General features: G+C 44.9%; 1 protein-coding gene across 14 annotated transcripts in view; it reads left to right on the top strand.

Annotated features, from left to right (window-relative positions):
* The window catches only part of EPB41L2 (erythrocyte membrane protein band 4.1 like 2), a 680,749-nt gene that overhangs the window by 599,563 nt on the left and 60,653 nt on the right, over positions 1-20,533 (top strand). The gene's annotated exons all lie outside the window — the stretch shown is intronic.

Genomic DNA, 20,533 nt, shown 5'->3' with positions numbered 1-20,533 from the left:
CAAATGATGAAGGCAGGTATGGCAGGGGGAATAAGGAATACCTGCCAAAAATTATTCGAGAAAGGCACTATAAAGGGTCCTAGTATTAATAAACACACACCATTCCAGACCAGGACAAAAACAAAATAATCCAACAATAATATTATTTGATCACAATAGTCGATCATTTATTTTTCTGTATTTTCAAAACCATTTTGTTAATTATATATAAATACATATATTGCAAAACATTCCAGAATTCACATTAATACAACAACGCTGTCCCGCACGCCTCATTCAAAAACCACAATCATATTATCACACATTCCACAATGACATCATCCTATATACAACACCACACAGTTTTTGTTCATAAAAATCATCAAGATAATAAAACTGCCACATGATGGTTGAATGACAAGTTGACAGTTATCATCATCATCAGGGCGAGGATGGACAGATGGTGTGGGACAAACCCACCTAGAATCTCAGAAGGAAATATATACAATTTCAGAATACATTATGCTATATAGAAACAACGATACAGTACACAAAAAGTTTTTTTTTGTCACTTCAGATCTGCCGCGGTGAGAATACTCAATTGTATGATAAGCATAATAAGGTAAAATGGAATAAAGTGCACTACCAAAATAAGATGAAACAAGAAAAAAGAGAAAGGTGAAGAAAATGAGTTAAACTCAGAACATTACAGTGAAAGGATAATAGACAGTGCATAGTCCTCAAAACCATATAGTTGTCAGGGAAAGATAAACCACCGAAAAAAATTAAAAATAAAGTAAAACATCCAATCAAAGTGTTGAATACATTAGAGGGGTACATATTACACATTGTCACCCATTACAAAGTGGTATGCCAAAAGGCATTCTCTTATATAGTGCCATAAAGTACCTGATGGTCAGACCGAATTCATGGACGTCTGGCTTAGAACGTCTGACTTCTTGGGTGATGTCCAGGCAAACTTGATGGACATGTCATTTGATGGAGCCCAAGGCAGACTCTGCCCTAGTGCGGTTCAAGGACTCGTGAGCTACAGACAGATCTTCGGGCCTCTCTTCTAGACCTCGTGGCCAGTCTAGCTTTCTTCCTTTCTGTGGGAATGGAAGGGGGTTCCAGCCGCGTCAACCCTATCCCAGCCATCGTCCTGCGCAGACTTCCCAAGTTGTGCAGGGACATGAATGCGGTTCATTCTGCCCAAAGAATGGAAGCCATAAGTTGTCGACCACCCTGCTGTCGTCAGCGCACCCTCGAAGCTCTTCTAGTGTGATTCTGCAGGACCACACCACTCCAGTTGGTGGGAGAATCTATCATCCTCTTCCTCACTGGAGGTCCATAACATCGGACCAGTGAGTCTTGCACATCATTCAGGAGGGCTATTGTCTGCCTTTCCTTTCTTTTACTCCTCCTATTCTGCCTAATCAAGAACGGCTGGAGGAGGATGATGTAAATTTGCTCCAAGAGGAAGTTATAGCTCTCCTGGCAAGGGAGCTTAGAGAGGATCCTCTGGTTCAAAAGTAGGCAGCGCCTGTTATTCCTGCTACTTTCTGAATCCAAAAAAGATCAAAGGGTTGCGGCCCATTTTAGAACTGCAGACCGTTAATCTCTTCCCCAAGAAGGAGAATTACAAGAAGCTTACTTTAGCTCAGGTCTTGTCTGCCTTAGACCAAGAAGACTGGATGGTAGTGTTGGACCTGCCGGATGCGTATTTTCACATCCCCATCCTGCCTGGCCACGGGCGCTACCTGCTGTTCAAGGTAGGCCACGAGCACGTTCAGTTTACCGTGCTCCCCTTCGGCCTTACCAGTGCCCCTCGGGTGTTCACCAAGGTGATGGCGGTGGTTGCAGCTCATCTGCGCAGGTGTGGTGTCAGTCTTCCCCTACCTCGACAACTGACTGTTGAAGGTGTCCTCGCTCCAGGCTGGTGTCTCCCACCTTCAGACTACAGCATTTGCTTGGGTTCTCTATAAACGTCCCAAAGTCACACTTGACTCCTTCTCAGACGCTTACTTTCATCGGGCTGTTGTGGACACAGTACAGATTACGGCCTATCCTCACGAGCAGCGAGTCCAGGATTTTCAGGTTATGATTCCAATGTTTCAGCCTCTATCCTGGATTTCGTGAGACTGCCTCTGAGGCTGTTGTGCCTCATGACCTCCTGCATCCTGTTGGTAAAGCATGAGCAAGCGGCGTATGCAGACTCTGCAGTGGGACCTGAAGTACCAGTTGGCGCAGCATCTGTGAAATCTCACTGACCTGGTCTAGATCATGGAAGGACCTGCTGGAGATCTGCAGTGGTGGTTCACTAACTGAGATTGGGTCTACAGCAGACCCCTCTCCCTTCCGCAACAAGATCTCACAGTTGTGACCGATGTGTCACTTCTGGGATGGGGCAGCCATCTGGGAGTGGTGGAGATTAGGGGACACTGGTCTCCAGCGGAGACGAAGGCTCCGCATCAGTTTGTTTGAACTTCGAGTGATTCGGTTGGCATTGAAGGCCTTAATTCCCTCTGTCAAGGGGAAGTTTGTGCAGGTGTTCATGGACAACACTACTGCCATGTGGTCCTGCAGCAAGCAGGGCGGGGTGATGTCGTGGAACCTTTGTCGAGAGGCCTTACGTCTCTGGACATGGCTGGCACAGCAGGGCATAACCCTGTTAGTTCAGCACCTGGTAGGTTCTGTGAACGCCCATGCGGATGAACTCAGCAATCGATGCCTAGTTCATCACGAGGGTGTCCTCATTTCATTGGAGGACGAAACCACGACATGACCCAATGCACCCCTTACCCAAGGTCCCAAACAGAGGCAGCACGGCTAAAACAAAGAGCATTAGGCATCATAACTTAGCCACGACCTCCACCACACAAGATGACCCTACCCAAGACTCCACCACCCCCGCCCACGATAACGTGGCACAGCGGCTCGCATCACTAGAAAGCCTGCTAGAAACGATATTCAAGGGCCTGACCGAAATTCTAACTAACCTAGATAAGGCCCGAAAGCCCCGGCAATACCCACCCAGAGAGCCCCCATGACCAGCTCCAATCATCCAAAACACCCTTCCGGGCCCTTAGCGACCCCGTGACTCGACCACAGAGACCCTCTAGAAAGGACACTGAGTTCCCGTCACAGAATCTCATAGGAACCAAAGCATCCATGCCCAGGTTACAGAGACTCTTGAATACCAACACCAAGATCCCAACACTAAGACCCGCAAGATACAAAGCTGCAATGTCCCCCGAAGAAGCCAATGATCTAGCCTCAACATACGACTGACCCCCCCCCCTCCCCCTACAGACTCTCCTAAATCCAAGATCCAAGTGATCACGGGTTTCAGACGAGACGACCTCCCGAAACCCCCTAGACCCCTCCCTTCCTCACCACCGTACCTAGGGCCCCCCTTCCTGGAAAGAACCACAGCGAAAAGGTTTTCCACCAACTGCATGCTCATTAACTGCAGATCAGCCTCTAGGCATGCAACTGAGCTAGCAGAAGCCATCCTTTCTCAGGACATAGATATTGCGTTCATCATGGAGACGTGGCTCAATGACCTCTCCGCACCATGCTTAGACATGCTTGTGCCCCCAGGTTTTACCATTATCAACAAAGACAAGAAAGACCAACGAGGGGGAGGTGTAGCTATCATACACAAGAACAACATCACCATTATGGAATTGGACTCTTGCAAATACAATACCTTTGAATGTCTTACCGCTAATATCAGGACTAAGGATAATGGAACAATCCTCTGCCACCTTCTATATCACCCCCCAGGCAACACCTCAGCATTCGGGGAGTACTTGTCCGACCTGATTGCTCACTGCGCATTTGGGGACGCTAACAACCTAATTCTTGGTGACCTAAACCTTCGCTGGAATGAAGCAAATAACCTGTTAATTCAAACGTTATCCAACCTTCTCCGTGCCAATAACTTATCTTTGCACTGCTCAGAGGAAACGCACAATAAAGGAGCAACCTTGGATGCCATTATCGCACAACATGACGCAATTACCATTGACCACATACTCCCCGTTGACTGGTCGGACCATCACATGATTCTATTCCATTTTAACCAAAAAATGCTCTCTCAGCCACCCGTGCAAGACCCCTCCCAAATGTGTCAGAAACCTCACCCAGATCCCCCTCGTCGCCCTTGAAGAAAGGATAAACTCGCTCCTCCCCAGCGCCAACGACCATCTCAACACATCCAAACTCACCTCGCTCTACAATGCAAATATGGTGACCATGCTTGACCAACTAGCCCCCTTGAAACAAAAAAAAAAAGCAGAGCCATTCCATCCAGATCATGGTTCAACACCGAGACCAACTCCGAAAGGAGACTACTAAGAGCCACAGAAAGACGCTGGAGGAATAATCCTTCTACTACCCTCCACGAGCAACTCAGAACAGCCCGCAGGAAGTACAACAATCATATCAAGATAAAAAAATCCACGTTTTTTCGCGCCGCGCTGGACAGTGCAAAAAATAGACCCAAGGAGCAATATAACATCAGGCAACAAACCTCCAAGCCCGCGACTTCCTCAATACAGGCGTACAAAGAACTTTGCGACAACTTTGCTTAATGACAAGATCACCAAGATCAAACTCTCACTGGACACTAACAGCACCCCCCCACAAAGAGCAGCATGGCTCAGGCGTTTGATAATGCTCCCATATCCCCTAACAAATCCTGGCTAATCTTCCACCCCATTCAAGAAGTCGAGATAGTCAAACCTATCTCTACCTTCAAACCCTCTTCTCACGCCCTAGACCCTATACGCCTCCAACTGACCAAAAAACTGAAACTCTCCCTAGCACCGCACTGGTGCACGATCATAAACAGCTCCTTGAAAAACGGAGTCGTTCCAGATTGCCTTAAAGTAGGGCAAGTCACGCCACTGCAGAAAAAACCCGGCCTTGACATAAAGGATTTGAACAACTTTAGACCTGTCTCCAACCTTCCTCTTCTTTCCAAAATCCTAGAAAGATGCATACTCCAACAACTAACCCAACACCTGGACAACATCGACCTCCTTGACTCCCATCAGTCTGGCTTCAGAAAAGGATGCAGCACTGAAACCGCGATCCTCAACATTATCGACGATATCCACAAATCACTCGACTCAGACCATTGCTGCCTCCTCATCCGCCTAGACCTATCAGCAGCTTTCGACACGGTAGACCACAAACTTCTCGTTAAGGCTCTCCAAGAAAGATCCGGACTTGGCGAGGTGGTCCTCAAATGGTTCTCATCCTTCCTACACAACCGCACCCAAAGAATCAAAATCAAAAACTTTGCGTCCAACCTGCATCCAGTCAACAAGGGAGTCCCGCAAGGTTCAGTGCTCTCCCCACAACTTTTCAACATTTACATGAAACCCCTCACCAAACTACTCAAAAAAGCCAAAATCTACTTCCATCTTTATGCAGACAATACGCTGATCTACCTGGAAACCTCCTCCATCAAGGACATCCAAAGACTCAATGACATACTGAGAGACATCCAACACTGGCTGTCTAGCAACCACCTTAAACTAAATCCTGATAAAACCGAAGTTCTCCTCATCGTGTACAAAGAGGAGAACCCCCAAATTGCTGAATGGCTAATAGCTATCGATGTACTCAATGGGAACCTCACCCTGGCCGACTGTCAAATCACTAGGTATCACGCTAAACCCGAAACTGGACATGACCTCACACATCAAGAACTCGGCTAAGAGCGCCTTCCTTAACCTAAAACTACTGAACAAAATAAAGCCTTTCATCCCGCCCAAGGATCTCAAACAGGCCACCCAAGCATTGGTGTTGACAAGACTAGACTATGGGAATGCAGTCCTCACAGAATTAGCAAAATCACATCTTGCTTCCCTCAAAACAACACTCAACGCGGCAGCCAGAATGGTCACCGGAATCAAGAAATTTGATCACATCTCTCCGGCACTCGGAGAACTTAAGTGGCTCCCAGTGGAAATGCGGGCTAGCTTCAGAACAGCCTGCCTCACACACAAAGTCTTGCACACCGGCAAACCCGAATATTTGGTGGCCAAACTCAAAAAAGCGGGTCAGACCAGGAACCTCAGGAGCTCGAACTCTTTTCTACTCATTCCGCTGAAAACTTGAAAACAAAAAACTGCGTCTCGATCCTTCGCCGGGAGCACACCCAAAATCTGGAACTCTATTCCCCCCCACATCAGAACTACTACCTCCTTTGCAAAATTCAAAAGCCAGCTCAAAGTCCTGCTCCTCGACCGCTCCCTAGGGAACCGATAGGAGCAGCCAGAGCGTGGAAGCAGACACCTCTCACAGCTTCGACTCTATATCCATAAGCCTCAGTACCGAACTCGCTGCTAATTGACCTAGACTATTACTGTATTTTGTGATTCTCTGCATTGTAACTGTTGTAAAGCGCTCCGATACCCTCTGGTCAGGCAAGCACTATATAAAACTTCTTAAATAAATACAAATAAATCGCGAGCGGCGGTCCAGTCGGAGGTGGCGCAAGGTCCCTTTCAGCACTGGTGAGATTCTTGGTTAGATCTTATAACCTCCGAAGAGAACGTGTAGTGTCAGCAATACAGTGCTCTGGAGTTTCCAAGGCAGCTATCGCTCAACAATGCCTTTCGTCGCAGGTGGAGCTCAGGCCTGCTGTACGCCTTTCTGCCCATACCACACCTGCCCAGCGTTCTGAAGAAGATCAGGAACCACTGGACCCAAGTCATTCTTGTGGCTTCCTACTGGGCAAGGAGAGTCTGGTGTCCAGAGCTTCTGAAAATCAGTATTGATCCTCCGATCAGGCTGCTCCTTCGGGAGGATCTTCTGTCCCAGCAGCAGGAGAGGGTTCTCCACCCGAACCTGTCAACTCTTTGCCTCTATGCGTGGAGACAGAGCGGCGGCAATTGATGGTTTTTGACCTTCCTCCAGAAGTATGCAGCATTATTTTGGCGGCCAGGCGGCCATCCACTACGACGGTATATGCCTGCCGTTGGCAGATGTTTGTTTTCTACTGTACAGAAAGGCCTATTGACCCTCTTTCTCCTTCTCTTTCCACTGTTCTTCTATTCATTCCAACGCTTGCCCAGCGGGGCTCTGCTTTGGGTACTCTTAAGGGTATCTTTCTGCTCTATCCATTCTGTTGCGGTTGCCAGACCATCCCACTTTCTTTAGGTCTCCAATCGTAAATCGTTTTTTGAAGGGGCTGGCTCACTTGTCACTGCCCACACCCGTTGTTATGCCACAGTGGGACTTTAATTTGACCCTCACTTTTCTGTACGCTCCCTTTCAGCCTTACACAACTGACCCATCCGGCTGCTTACCATCAAGACACCCGTTCTAGTGGCGATAACATCTGCCCAGAGGGTGCATGACTTGCAGCCGCTATCTTGTATGCCTCCCTACATGATGTCTTTTCCAGATAAAGTGGTGCTTTGCACCCGTGCTTCATTCTTGCCAAAGGTGGTTACCCCATTCCATCTGGGTCAGTCTATCATCCTGCCCAGCTTCTTTTCTGGGCCATTCTCTACAATTAAGATCTGCTATGCCCTGGCTAAGAAGATGCCCCCTGAGGGATTAAAGGCCCATTCCACCAGTGGAACGGCTGCGACTACAGCCTTGGCTCGGGGTGTCCCAGTCCTGGATATCTGTCAGGAACGTGGGAACCTTTTTGCACATGTTTGCCAAGCACTACTGCCTGGACAGTCAGGCTGTCGGGGACGGGCATTTTGCTCGTTCGGTCCTGCAGGACTTCCTAGTTTAAGGAATTGGTCCGTAACCCACCGCTGGGAGAGTATGGCTTGGGTATCTAATTCAAAGGTAAGGAATCTGCAGCTAGAAGTCTCTATCAGATAAACAAGTTACTTAACTTCGGTAACGCATTATAGTAGATTAAGATTGAGTTCCCTTATAAGGTTATGGAACTCCTCGGTGACTTGCAATATCCTTATCATGTATACCAGGGTGTACTCTATCCCATATAATACCTGTTCACACAAGCACCTTTCCCACAAACAACTTGAAACCTTGGTGCATAGCTCTTTCATATGAAAGAGCCAGCATGTTTGCAAACAAGAAGAATAAATAAAAAACCTCTAGTGCAAAATTAAACACATCAAAAACCTGTTAGATATTTGTTGCAAATAGATATTAGAAACGGTTCAATACAAAAGCTGTAGTAGCTCAAAATGTGTGGGAAACATGCAGAAAGATTATAGGTTTTCCCTACCTATCTATTGAGGGCAAAAAATGAAGATAATATCTCTGCGTGTCCTTTTAAGCTAAAGAAATAAACAATAAGAAAGAAAAGCAACGTTCAGTTTTCATTGCTTTAAACAGATACTTCAGTTATGCTCGTGACCTGACCTGCCTTTCATCTCGGCTGCTGGCTCTGGCAGCAGGCATTGTGATGTCAGAACTCGACAGTAATAACTTATAATAGTGGAGTTCTGATATCTTTTCTTTATAATCAGTGAGTAGGTGTGTCACAAGTCGCCGATTATGAAGAAATTAGAGACAATATACAGGGATTACAGAATCCCATGAAGTGTACATTATCTGCATTGTGGTAGATAACCTAAAGAAATAGGTGTCTGAGAGCATTGTAGGGTTCGTGAAATAACAGAAGAAAGAAACTAAAAGAAACAGAATCTTTAGTTTCTTTCTGGACAGAATCCGAGAGTTAATTTCCAGAATCGAGATTGAAAAGTCATTCCAAAAGGTACATGCTTGGACAGTAAAGTAACTTCCCACTACCTTGCTCTGCTTACCGAGTACTGCCAGCAACAGTTTCTCTTTGGAACACTGGCTTCTAAAGGTAGGAACTACATGTTCTCTCTTGAGAATGCCAGACACTTTATGTACTTATTTTACACTACAATGGTCCCTAGGGAAATAGGGATAACCGTACATAAGTGAATATAGACCCAATCAGTACTATATTGGTTAAACTTGTCCAGCCGGACAGAGGTCTAATATTTAATATTTTAGCAATTCTTTGAGATGTATACAAACGAAAATACTGAGAGTGGGACACAAGCCTGCATCCTACTACAGAAACAAAAACAAACAGGGAACATTTAAGGGAGGCTCAGGCAACGCTCAAGGTTTGTTATAGAAATAATTCTCCATAAAATAAACAAATTGCAAGGAACACCTTTCCATAGTCATTGCCAGCATTACAGGTTGTATAAGGTGTGTTATGGTGTCGGCATTTCGATCCATGTGAACAATGCGTGGATCATCATCAGGACATTGAATTAAGCATGCCTGTGTATTAGTGCCTTAGATTTTTGAAGGTTCAATGTGGGGGACCTCGTTAAAGGAATGTGAGCCAGGTTCAACTAAGTGGCGGTCCAGCAGTGGCGGGGATTTGATAAAGTGCTGTAGGTGCCACACTCGAGTGGTCACAGGAACGCCTAAGTGCGTGAATTTCATTTGATTGCTGGGAAGGCAGAATTCGGGGGTGAGGCGGGAGCCACAGACGTGTGCTCCAGTGGCGCAATGGCCTACGTGCGTGGAATTCCTTTGCTTCTTTAATAAGTAGAGTTCGGGGGTGAGGTGGGAGCCACAGACGTGTGCTCAGGGGGCGCCATGGCCTAGTTCCGTTGTCCTTGCAATTTATTTTATTGAGAATTTTTTCTATAACAATCCATGAGGAATGTCTCACCCAGCCTTATGCAGCTAATGGTACTTTTTATTTACCTGAAATAAAAGATAGTGACGTTAGCTTTGAAGACCATGCTAGTCCTTTTGCTGTCAGTCGTACGTCAGAGGCAGGGTGTCCTAAAGGGAAATTAGGAGATTAATCACCAAGTCAATGTCTCTAGAACTGCACGAGAGCTGGGGCAATGTAATTTCTATATTTGGAGCATATTGGAGACCTGGGTCCCATAACAAAATCAGTTTGCGTTTCGCCTTCTCCTGCACATTGGAAATAGTTCATTTATATCTAATAAGTTCAAGAAATACATTAAAACCTCTGTTTTCGCGCATCATGTTTCTTACTTGCTCTCTGGCCCTGACAGTCCCAGCTGCCTTTGTGAAAAGCTCTGCTTGTTGCTTGAAACGGTACACCTCAAAACAATTGAGGATTATTTAAAAGCACTCACTCTGCCATCCGAGTTCCCAGCATATGCCCAAGACGAATTTTCCTGCAGCCGTAGTTCAAGCAAAGCAACAACCGAAAAGGACAGGGTTGGAATGGAAGCAGTGTGGGGAGAGTGTGTGGCTTAACGTCTAGGGTGGCTAGCAAGTTCCGGTGCTAGCCACTCTGCTTCATGGGATATGTAGTCTAATTCATTGTCCCTAACGTTTACTTCAAAGGGGTTTCTCTTTCGTTATCACTGCGGCCATATCAGTGGCGTGAAGAACTTGTCAGTAACTGTTTTTTTTTGCCAAAACTCTTTTAACTCCGCTGGCTGAGCGGAGTTCACCTCACACCGTTAATATAGATGGCATGGCTCAGAAAAGTATTTGAGTGCTTGAGGTGCTTTATAATGTACTCTTACATGCCTTTGTGAACCGGCACCAAAACATCAAAGATCAGAGGACCAGTTATTTCGATTTCTACTAATGGCATATATATATATACTCCTATTTTATTTTTATTCCCATTTTAAATGTTTTGCAGCCAATTCACAAATGCATATGAGTACATGAAAGCGTACCACAGTAATATTACTTTACAAACTCCAAAATGCCATTATTAATAGGCCTATTAATATTATTTTCCATTGCATCTGCTGACTTGTGTAGTATGTGTCATTTGAGTTTGTTTTAGTACATTTCAATTTGTGTCCTTTTTATTTTATTTACGTTGAATACTCTTTGACACCAATCTCCTGAGGAGAAATGTAATGCTCAACCTCCATGGGTCCAGCAGAGGGCCAGTACGTTATGGAAATTGAGAAGCCTTTTGGCATAGCACAGCGACATCTGATCATAATCTGATTTTAGGCCAGTAAAAGTACATCTCCCTTCCAGGTCAGAAAACAATAGGAGGTGCATAAAATCCTGCAATTCCTTTTCGATAACTTGTTTACCTATAGTATGTGAGTAGGAGTAGCCTTTTGGGGTCCAACTTATTCATTTAGATAAATAGAACATGTAGAGGTACTGGGTGACTTTGCCCTGTGAGCCTGATGCTTACCAGGCAGTAATCTGTCTTCCAGCAAACCCCAGATAGTATAAATATTAGGACATGTAGAGGTACTTGGTGACTTTGCCCTGTGAGCCTGATGCTTACCAGGGAGTAATCTGTCTTTCAGCAAACCCCAGACAGTATAAATATTCTGGAGCTGATTCCTTACATCAGCATAGAATAAACTTAGTTGATTAAGACATCAAATTCAACCACCTGCACTTTTTTAGTTCCTTCACGTTGGTACCAGTTGCTCCTGAGGTGGATCAGGCCTTCAGAATAGTTCCCTTTACTCATCACAAACTGCTGACAAACAGTAAGTTGAGCACTAGATGTAGGAAGGTGAATATCTGACTATGGTTACCCCCAACTTTTTGCATAGTGTCTAGCTGGTTTTTCGACAGTTGGCCTGAGATCTTGCCATTCAAGGTCTCAGGCTGTCTGCTCTCTCTTTAAAATGGACTCTATGTACTTTAGGTGCATAACCCAATTGGTAGGGATCACCTTATTGGCCCCTGTATAGTGTACCCTAGGTACCCAGGGCATAGGTGTACCCTAGGCCTACCAGGGGCTGCAGCATGTATTATGCCACCCCTGGACTGGCCTTCCATTATGACACAACTGGCTGATCACTCAGCTGGGGCAAGGTCGTGTAATCACCCCTTGCTTAGGTGTAGTATTCCTATACCTACCTTATATATAGACACACGTGTACCTATCAGCCACTCCTATGGCAGGCCTTAACAATCCTGGAGGCAGAGTGCTTGGTAACATGTGAGATGGTGCTCTAGCATGAGCTGAGCCTGTCTGCAGCTTTCGGAACCATGTCCTTATAGCTGTTCTATGATATACCCTACCATATACTCTTAAAGTACCTTATAATCTTAAACGGTTATGGTAACTATGGTTTGGCTTTATCGAAACATGTCGTGTAAGGGGTCTAACACTTTGGAATAATACCCCCATACCATTTCTGGCAATGAGGATATTATTCCTCCCTTCTAGAGGGAGAAGACATGTTGAAACCTACTTACCCGGTTAAAGTTAACCAGAGCCCCAGCATCACAAAATGGATGCTGCTGCCACAGACACAAGTCTGACCTCCTGCTGCTGGGAGACCTTCCAGCAAGGGAGGCTTGGACAATAGGTTTCCTGCCTTGGGAGGTGCTAGCACCACCCCAGACAGGCCTTAGTGTATTGGGGCAGGGAGGGATGAAAGAAACTAGACACTGCCTGGGGCACACAAGGTGTCCCATGCATAGTCCAGTTCAAACCGGCGCTGGGGCACTCCAGCCCCAGCTCTGGCGCGAAACTGGACAAAGGAAAGGGGGTGTAACCACTCCCCTTCCTGGTCCCACCCATAGGAGGGACCTTGCAGGTAGCCCAGCCCACTAGCCCAGTATATCAGTAGGTAGCTGAGCCCTGCTAAATGAGATTAACCTGAATCTGCAACTTGAACAGAAACTCTGGACCTTCGACATTAGACCTCAGGAAGAAGACTGAAGAAATCTCCCTTGTGGCCAAGGAGTGACCACCCTGGGCAACCAGGCACCATCCAGTGACCGCTGCTTGCTTTGCGACTGATCCTACGAGGGACGACTGCAGAGACTGACCAGCGGCGAGACTTCGAGACACCTCTGAACCAGATCCACATCTCCAGCGAAGCGGAGACCCGTGGAGGCGACGAGGGACGTGGGACCGGCGACATGGGAAAAGTGGCTAGTAACTGACTAGCGCGACTTCCGAGGCTTCCTCGAGGCTGTGCCTGGGGAATTGAGAAGCCCCAATCCCGAGCACCATCTGCAAAGAAGATCAGCTCCCCACACTTCACGTGTTCTGCGTGAGGCCCTTCTGCACCTGAGTTGCTCGACGTGTTGTCCGTTTGCTGGCCCGTTGGCTAGTAGCCTCTGTGACGACGAACCTTTGATTTCACCTTGCTGGTCCGGCTCCTCCAGACTGGCACCCGCTCCTCTGTGAAAGAGAAGCACCCCAGACCTTCCTGGTCTGCACCAGAAGCAAGTCCTCCATTCTGCATGGGTTCCGCTTGCCAAGGCTTGTTGGGTCCTAGCTCGACATCGACGCCGCCGACAGCAAGATCCTTCGTGGGACAGCTCACCTCCTAGTCCTGGTCGTCCTCGATGCCTCCTGGTACCCGTGGCTGCTGCGACAAGCTTCACCTCTTCACCTGCATCTTCAAAACATCGCCTGGTTCCTTCCCGGCTCCTGGCTGGTGACCTAGACTCTGTCCCTTCTGCTTGCAGGTATCCTTCCTTCTTGATTCCATCCTTGGGATCCACCGGACACTATTCACTGACTGCCTGTCAGCAACTTTCCTTCAGGCATCCATAGGAGTCAACGACGAAACCTGACGCAAGTTCACACCTATGCACCCGCAGCCCGTGGGCTAGGTAACTTGAGTACTCCGGTACTCACAAGGGTATTGACTATCCTAGGGTCTAGTTTCCAAGTCTCAACTTCCTAGCTATTCCAGAAGTGTCCCAAAACTGTTAAATTCTAATAACTACTATTTCTATCGACTTTTACGCTTTACGCGTGAGTGTTTCCACTCTGCACCTGAATCCCGTGGGCCTCCCTCTTCCTAACCTTTGGTAGTATAGTGTAGCCCCAGCGATTCCCTAGGCCTATCCTGTGTTCGTGACAGTGGTTCTTATACCACTTACTTAATATATGGTTTGCGTGGTCCCTAGGGCCTAACTGTATTACTTACCTGTGTGACTTAGTGTATGCTTAAATAAGACTGTGTTGTACTTACCTCGAATCTCATAAAGAGTGCTGAGGGTTTGACTAGAATAAACACATTCTATTTTTATATATATCTGTTGTGGTGTCCTTTCATTTGGTATTCAAGGGATTACAAATGGTATAACAGCTGGCTTCACATGCCATACAGAGTTTAGCCTAAGACTGCTCTTGTCCATGCTACCACTAGGGTAGCTGGTCTATTAGGTTGACTTTACAACCAATCACCATAAGGGATGTTTGGACTGATACAAGGTGTACACTAGAATTAGTGACATCATATATCAGGCCAACTTCTCACACTAGAAAGTTTGGGATTCCTGCTTTATACCAAGCACTTCTTAAGGTCATAATAAGCCTCTCGTCTCAGCACAGAAAAGAAGAAGGAACAGATCAAATCATTCTCTGTGCTTGATATTGAAGTCTAGCTTGGCTCCTCTTTTACAGTGCATTTCATGTGTAACTGATAGTGTAATCCAGAAGAAAAATAAGCAAGTCAGGATGAGGACTCTATGATCCACCTTATGTTCTCATCAAATGTTCCTTGCTCCAAATCTAAATTTGGCAGAGGAACCATTCCTGTGACTCCAAGCACTCATAGCAGATTAGCTAGACATCCAACGCTTGTTTCTACGCACCTATGTTACCAACTAGTGGATATAGTTTCAAACCTCTACAGTGTTCTATTTCTTCAAGTAGATGATTTGTTTTAATTGACAACACTTTGGCTAACTTTATCTTCTTAATCACTCCAACTGCAATACTTTTTTCAGCAAATATTGTACAGCAGCAAAACTAATAGGAATCCCAGCACATTTCTTTATACATTTCTTTGCACCTGGGTATTCATAGATCCAGCAGCTCCTCTAACCCTGCTGTAAATGTAAATGTAGTTGAGCTTATATAGCGCACAGCTACCCGCTGTGGGTTTCCCGGCGCTTGCTTAGGGAACCCGTCCTGGTATTCCCCTGTGAGATAGCAGGGTATCCACAAGGTGAAAGTCAGGCATCCCGCCGCGAGGGGCCGTTGTGCCGTTGTGGAGATTAAGCAAGCTATTGCCCAGAGTCGCAGAGTGTGAACCTGTGAGTCGAGGAGGCACCGGGGCGAGAATTATCGAGTCCGTGGAATTTTTAGCCCAAGACTCGCCGAGGCGGGGAATTGAACCCTGGTCCAGGACCGATCTCAGCTTCCGGGTCTGCCGCCTCTAACCCCTGAGCCACACTGTAACCCAAAGAAAGGAAAGGTCAACATTGATCCCCCTCATAATCGTTTATTTTGATATATTCATAGTATTTATGTAGCACAATTACTGCAGTAAGGTGTTATAGAGCACTATAATTGGGAGGGATAAAGGAAGGTGGGAAGTAGGAAACATGACAATTGGATGTCAGTAGAAGTGGGTATGTGTTAGAAAATGAACCTCTCTGAAGGGTCACCCTATACATTTTGCCTTCCTCCACCTCCTCCATTTCTGACCTCCTTTTGTTAGCTTTAGGACTCTGGGTACTTTACCACTGCTGACCAGTTTTAAAGTGCATGTGCTCTTTCCTCTAAACATGGTATAATTGCTTTACACATGTTTGGCATATTTAATTTACTTGCAAGTCCGTTGTAAAGTGGTATACCACATACTCGAGGCCTGTACATTAAATGCTACTAGTGGGCCTGCAGCACTGATTATGCCACCCACAGAAGTATCCTTTCAAACCTGTCTCAGGCCTACCACTGCAGGGCCTGTGTGTACAGTTTACTGCCACTTCAACTTGGCATTTAAAAACTAATTGTCAAGCTTGAAACTCCCCTTTTATTACTTACAAGGCACCTCTAAGGTAAGCCATAGGTAGCCCTAAGGGCAGGGTGCTGTGTAAATGAAAGGTAGGGCACGCACTGGTAGGTTTTTATATCCTGGTAGTGACAAACAGCCTTTTTTGTTTTTCACTACTGTGAGGCCTACTCCTCTCTTAGGTTAGTTAGCATTGGGAATTCCTTAATACACTTTTAAGCAGTAATTCCTTATCAGAGAAGAGTGTCTTGTAGTTTCCACCATACGGTAGGAACTGCGTGTTTGTGGACGGCATAAACGTTGGAATGGTGGCGCTTAACGAACTGTGTAGGACTCCTGTATATTGTTACTAAGTCTTTATATAGTGTTCACACCTCTGTTGTTGGAAATTTATCAACATTAGGATGTGGTGTGTATCCGGCTAAGACCGGCCATGTCGCTGCCTCATTGCTGAATGGACCGAGTCTAACATTTGCTCTTTAGTGTGGGAGGGTGTCTTTAAACCAAATCATATGTTCTTGGTAAGTTAGAGATATCTCTATTTTTTCATATGGAATGTATTCTTTTGGTATTTCGTCCACAGTGTAGGTGTGAAATAACTGTGTGATTTTGTCTGCAGCTAGTAATGTAACCCAAGAATAGAAGACCACAAAAGTAACATCTCCCCTTGCTGGAAGGGCCATGCTGTAATAATTTTAGAGTGACTGCTTTTCTGCAGTTCTCAGGTATGTTTAATGCCTGGGGATTTTCATCTGCAGACATTATAGGTAATGAATTACAGAGAGGGTTACAGAATGGGGATACTAAATTGTTTCAAGCTTGATTTGCCTACAGCCAATACATAGGTGTTTCCTATTCAGCTGAGAAGGATGTTCCCAACCACCATGGACGTCTCCCGTTTGGAGGTAAGTAGTGGTCTCTGAGAAGGCACGATTGAGCTACTCAGGCGATCCACTAAATCAGAACCCAGCCAATTGTGGTGGCACCATGTGATGTAGTTTCCACCTTATGGTAGGAACTGCACTTTTGTGGACAGCATAAATTTTGGGAGGGTGCCAGACTGATTCTATGCACCCACTCATGATATGTTGTTCTATAGACCAGCTAGCTCACAGTGCCACCATAAGCCCCCCTAAACCTAATTGACCAACAAATAGTTTCTGGCAACCACTGAACATGACAAACCTAGTCCCCCATGAAGCGCAGTAACTGGTCTTGAACCCTTTTGCTCAGGCACTCGTGCTCTAGTATTCTCCGAGAAGAATACAAGAAATACACAAAAGGACGTTTTCAATGTTTATTGAATCAGCGTGATTCTTGTATAGAATATATGTGCTGCAATTATCAATAGACCGAAACAAATCAAAGTTATTAGAAGCACTAGAATGGTGAACAGATTAAAAAGCTCCACCATGTTGGTAACATAGTGTTCATATATGCAGGCATATACAACAATATATAAAATTGGTCATACTCCACTATGCAGTCCCTAACCTAAGTGTCCAGGGCGAGTGTGTGTGTACAGCCAAGAATCTCTGTACTGGATGATCCGACCCCGGTTACCTGATGGAAAAGAATGTAAGTCCCCGCCTTGGTCACAAGCTGGGTTACCTTTGAGGAGAAATCAGCAAGCCGTTGGGCCGAAGCTTCCACGTGTAGAAACCTTGCAAATATCAGCAAAACGCTCCTCGGCCTAAATCCGGAAATGCTTGTTTATTTGTAGATTTATTTGTAGAGAAAGGCATCCTTTTGAGTCCTGTGCATGCCAGCATTGTTTTGGTCTATAGATAGCCATGTCGCCCCGTGGATGAAAAATAGAACAACATTTGAACAATGTGTTTGAAGATCTTATCCATGGTGTTCAAGGAATCATGATAATGTTATGCGAAGCAGAATCTGTTCGCGAAGCAGTGTCGGCGAAACTAATCCAACATTGTCATGCGTGTAAATGTGTGAAGGGAAAGCAACATAAGAAAACGTATCTATGATAAAAGATAGCGTTGATTCTATGTGGGACTACCTCAAACACTTAAAAAGAGTAGCTTTTTCATGTTTCATATGTTTGGAATAATAATGACAAACTCTCCTTACTGGTAAAGTTTGATTTAGCATTGCTATTTTAGAAATGCCACTTTTAGAAAGTGGTCATTCGTCTGTGCTTGTAACTCTGTGTGCTTTGCAGCCTGTCTCCAATGCTCTGGACTGGGTACAGTTGCACTTTGTACATTCCCTCTAGACAGCCACAGCAAAGGAAGGATGTACATGTGTCTGAGTAGCCATCAACATACATCTGCGTTCTGATGGTCCTTCCTGGGCAGTATGGAAGAGAGTATAAGTACTAGGTCTCAGACCCCCTAGAATCAGTCACTACTGAACTTGTAACTGAAGTTCTGCCAGAAGAACTACTTTGCTGTTTAAAGGACTCAACTGGCCTGCTGATGTGGAAGGCCTGCTTTTCTGTTTGTTGCCCTGCTACCTGCTGATCTCTGACTCAGCTGAAGGAGAGATGGACTGTGTCTTCACCTAAGTGATCTCCAAGGGCTTGTTGGCTTGCCTCCTGTTACTTGAGACTCCGGGATATCAAATTCTCTATCCGTGCTCCTGTGCCTGGCTCACTGGAAGTGGCCCAGATACTTGCAATACAGATTTCGACACATTTCCTGCCTGTGTGTAGCAGAATTGGTGCATTGACCTGGTTGCAGGAGTAAAATCGGAGCATCACATTGGAACCAGAACTTTGCCTCCAGAGATTGACACATAGGACAGCATATCGCTGCAGCTTAGTGAGATCAGTGCATCCCCTCAACTGTGTGGCAGAATCCGGTGCATTGCTCGACACCTCTTGACTCTGGCACCCGTCTTCGGAGCCTTCACTGTGTGGAGAAGATTGACACATCTTGTTGCTTGCAACCAGGAAAGGTGCTTTGTGCACCGGTGCCTGCGTGGGTCCTGTAGCCGGCCCGCGATTCCATGAGGTGGGCCTGAACATGCACTTTGCCCCAGTCCAGGGCAACCTAAAGTAACCGTTTTTGCACTGCTTACTTCTAGGTGTTTTACTGCAGATATTCCTTTAAAATTCAGTATCTCAACTTCTATACATTGGATTATTGTTGTTTTGATCTTGTTTTGTTCAGAATATAATAATCTGTTTTTCTAAACCTGTGTGTAGTCTTTTTGTGGAGTATGCGTAGTGTTACTGTATGTGTTGCGCAAATTCTGTACACATTGCCTCTTTTGATAAGCCTGACTGCTCTGTGCCAAGCTACCAGAGGGTGAGCACAGGTTAATTTTTAGTGTATATCTAGCTTACCCTGACTAGAAGGCTGGTTCCTGCATGACCTGGGTGCATATCTCCGCCAATCAAGAATCCCATTTCTAACAGTATGCTACCATTACATTTTAGATTTTACTTTGTGGGACTTTACATCACAGGTAGTACGTTAGAGTCTTTGCATCATAGGTAGGTTTTTGAGAACTTTATATTGCAGTATTTTCCTTGATAGGTAAGTACTTTCTAATTTTGTGAAAAATAACGTGTATGTTTTTATTATATATGTTGATATATGTGTGCATATACATATTTGTGTATATAGTTTTTCACTTATTATTAAAGTAATAGAATTAATACATAGCTTTTAAATTTAAACAGTATATTAAGAAAAATGTATAATCGCTTAAGTAAAATATTAGTTAATAAGTATAGATTAATGTTTATTATTTTAAATATATTTATAAATGATGTAGATTTTTAAAATTTAAATTTTATAATTTAAATATATTTGGGTTTTGTGGGTGAGTAAGGTACTTTTAGGGTTCAGAAGTTGACAGTTTCATAGTAAGTGGTAGGGGGTGCTAAGCGGCTTTTAGTGTTCAGGGTAGGTAGTGTATAGGAAAGTAAGGGTTTTTGTGTTCAGGGAGATTATTCCAAGTTCTAGGAACTTGACTGGAGAAAGCTTGGTTGAGAGTTTTTGATTTCTTTTTGTAATTGGGATATCACAAAATCGTGTTGATTTGCATCTGATGTTTCTCTGTCTTCCTGCAGTGTGGAGTTTGATTCTTCCTTGGGAGGACAGACCAATCTAAACTGCCTTGTTCATTTAAAAAAAAAAAAGAAAAAAAATTAATATCTTTATTGGTATTTTCTGTTTTTTACATAACTATCATCATGATTTTATGCAGGATACTCAGATGTTAAAGACGAAAGCATAGAACACATGTATAAAATTACAGTTACCAGTGTAACAACATAGAAGTGATATTAGTGTGCCACATCCAATTGCAGATTTGTGCATCTTGCGATCATTTGTCTTAAAGTTACTGCGCGTCCCTACTCTCATTTTTGTTACATCATACATTGCATGTTTCCATCATCACTGTTCACATTTTACTTATGACGTTTCCGGACCGGACTGTTATGGCAGGATCTTATTGTTATACATCTTGCATATGTAAATCTTGTCAGTCAGACCTGGTCTACAATGCGCTGCTCTAAACTGCCTTGTTCATGAGGGAAGTTAATTCTGCCTTGAATGTAGCCAGTGGAGGTCTATAAATTGGGTGTAATTCTGTCGCTTGTTTATGCTTGCTTTACAAGACGTGCTCAATAGTGCAAGATGGCTCTAAGAAGTACAACAGACGTTTTGTTATCAAGGCGTTGCCGCCATTAGTGTGAGAAAGAAACCGAGATAGAAGTGCTGTTCTCGAATCTGGTGGTGAGAATCAGACTTGAGCCTCATAGGTCTCTTTTTAGCCCGTATTGTACTCCAAGATGGCCATAGGCCTCCTACCTGTTCCAAGGCGTTTTTTCTTTTTCCACAATGCACATTGTAAATTCACCCATATGAGTTTTACACATATCGCTCCAC

This window comes from Triturus cristatus, chromosome 6 (genome assembly GCF_964204655.1).
Source record: "Triturus cristatus chromosome 6, aTriCri1.1, whole genome shotgun sequence".
In the NCBI taxonomy this organism is placed as follows: Eukaryota; Metazoa; Chordata; class Amphibia; order Caudata; family Salamandridae; genus Triturus; species Triturus cristatus.
This window is presented reverse-complemented; position numbering and strand designations above follow the sequence as displayed.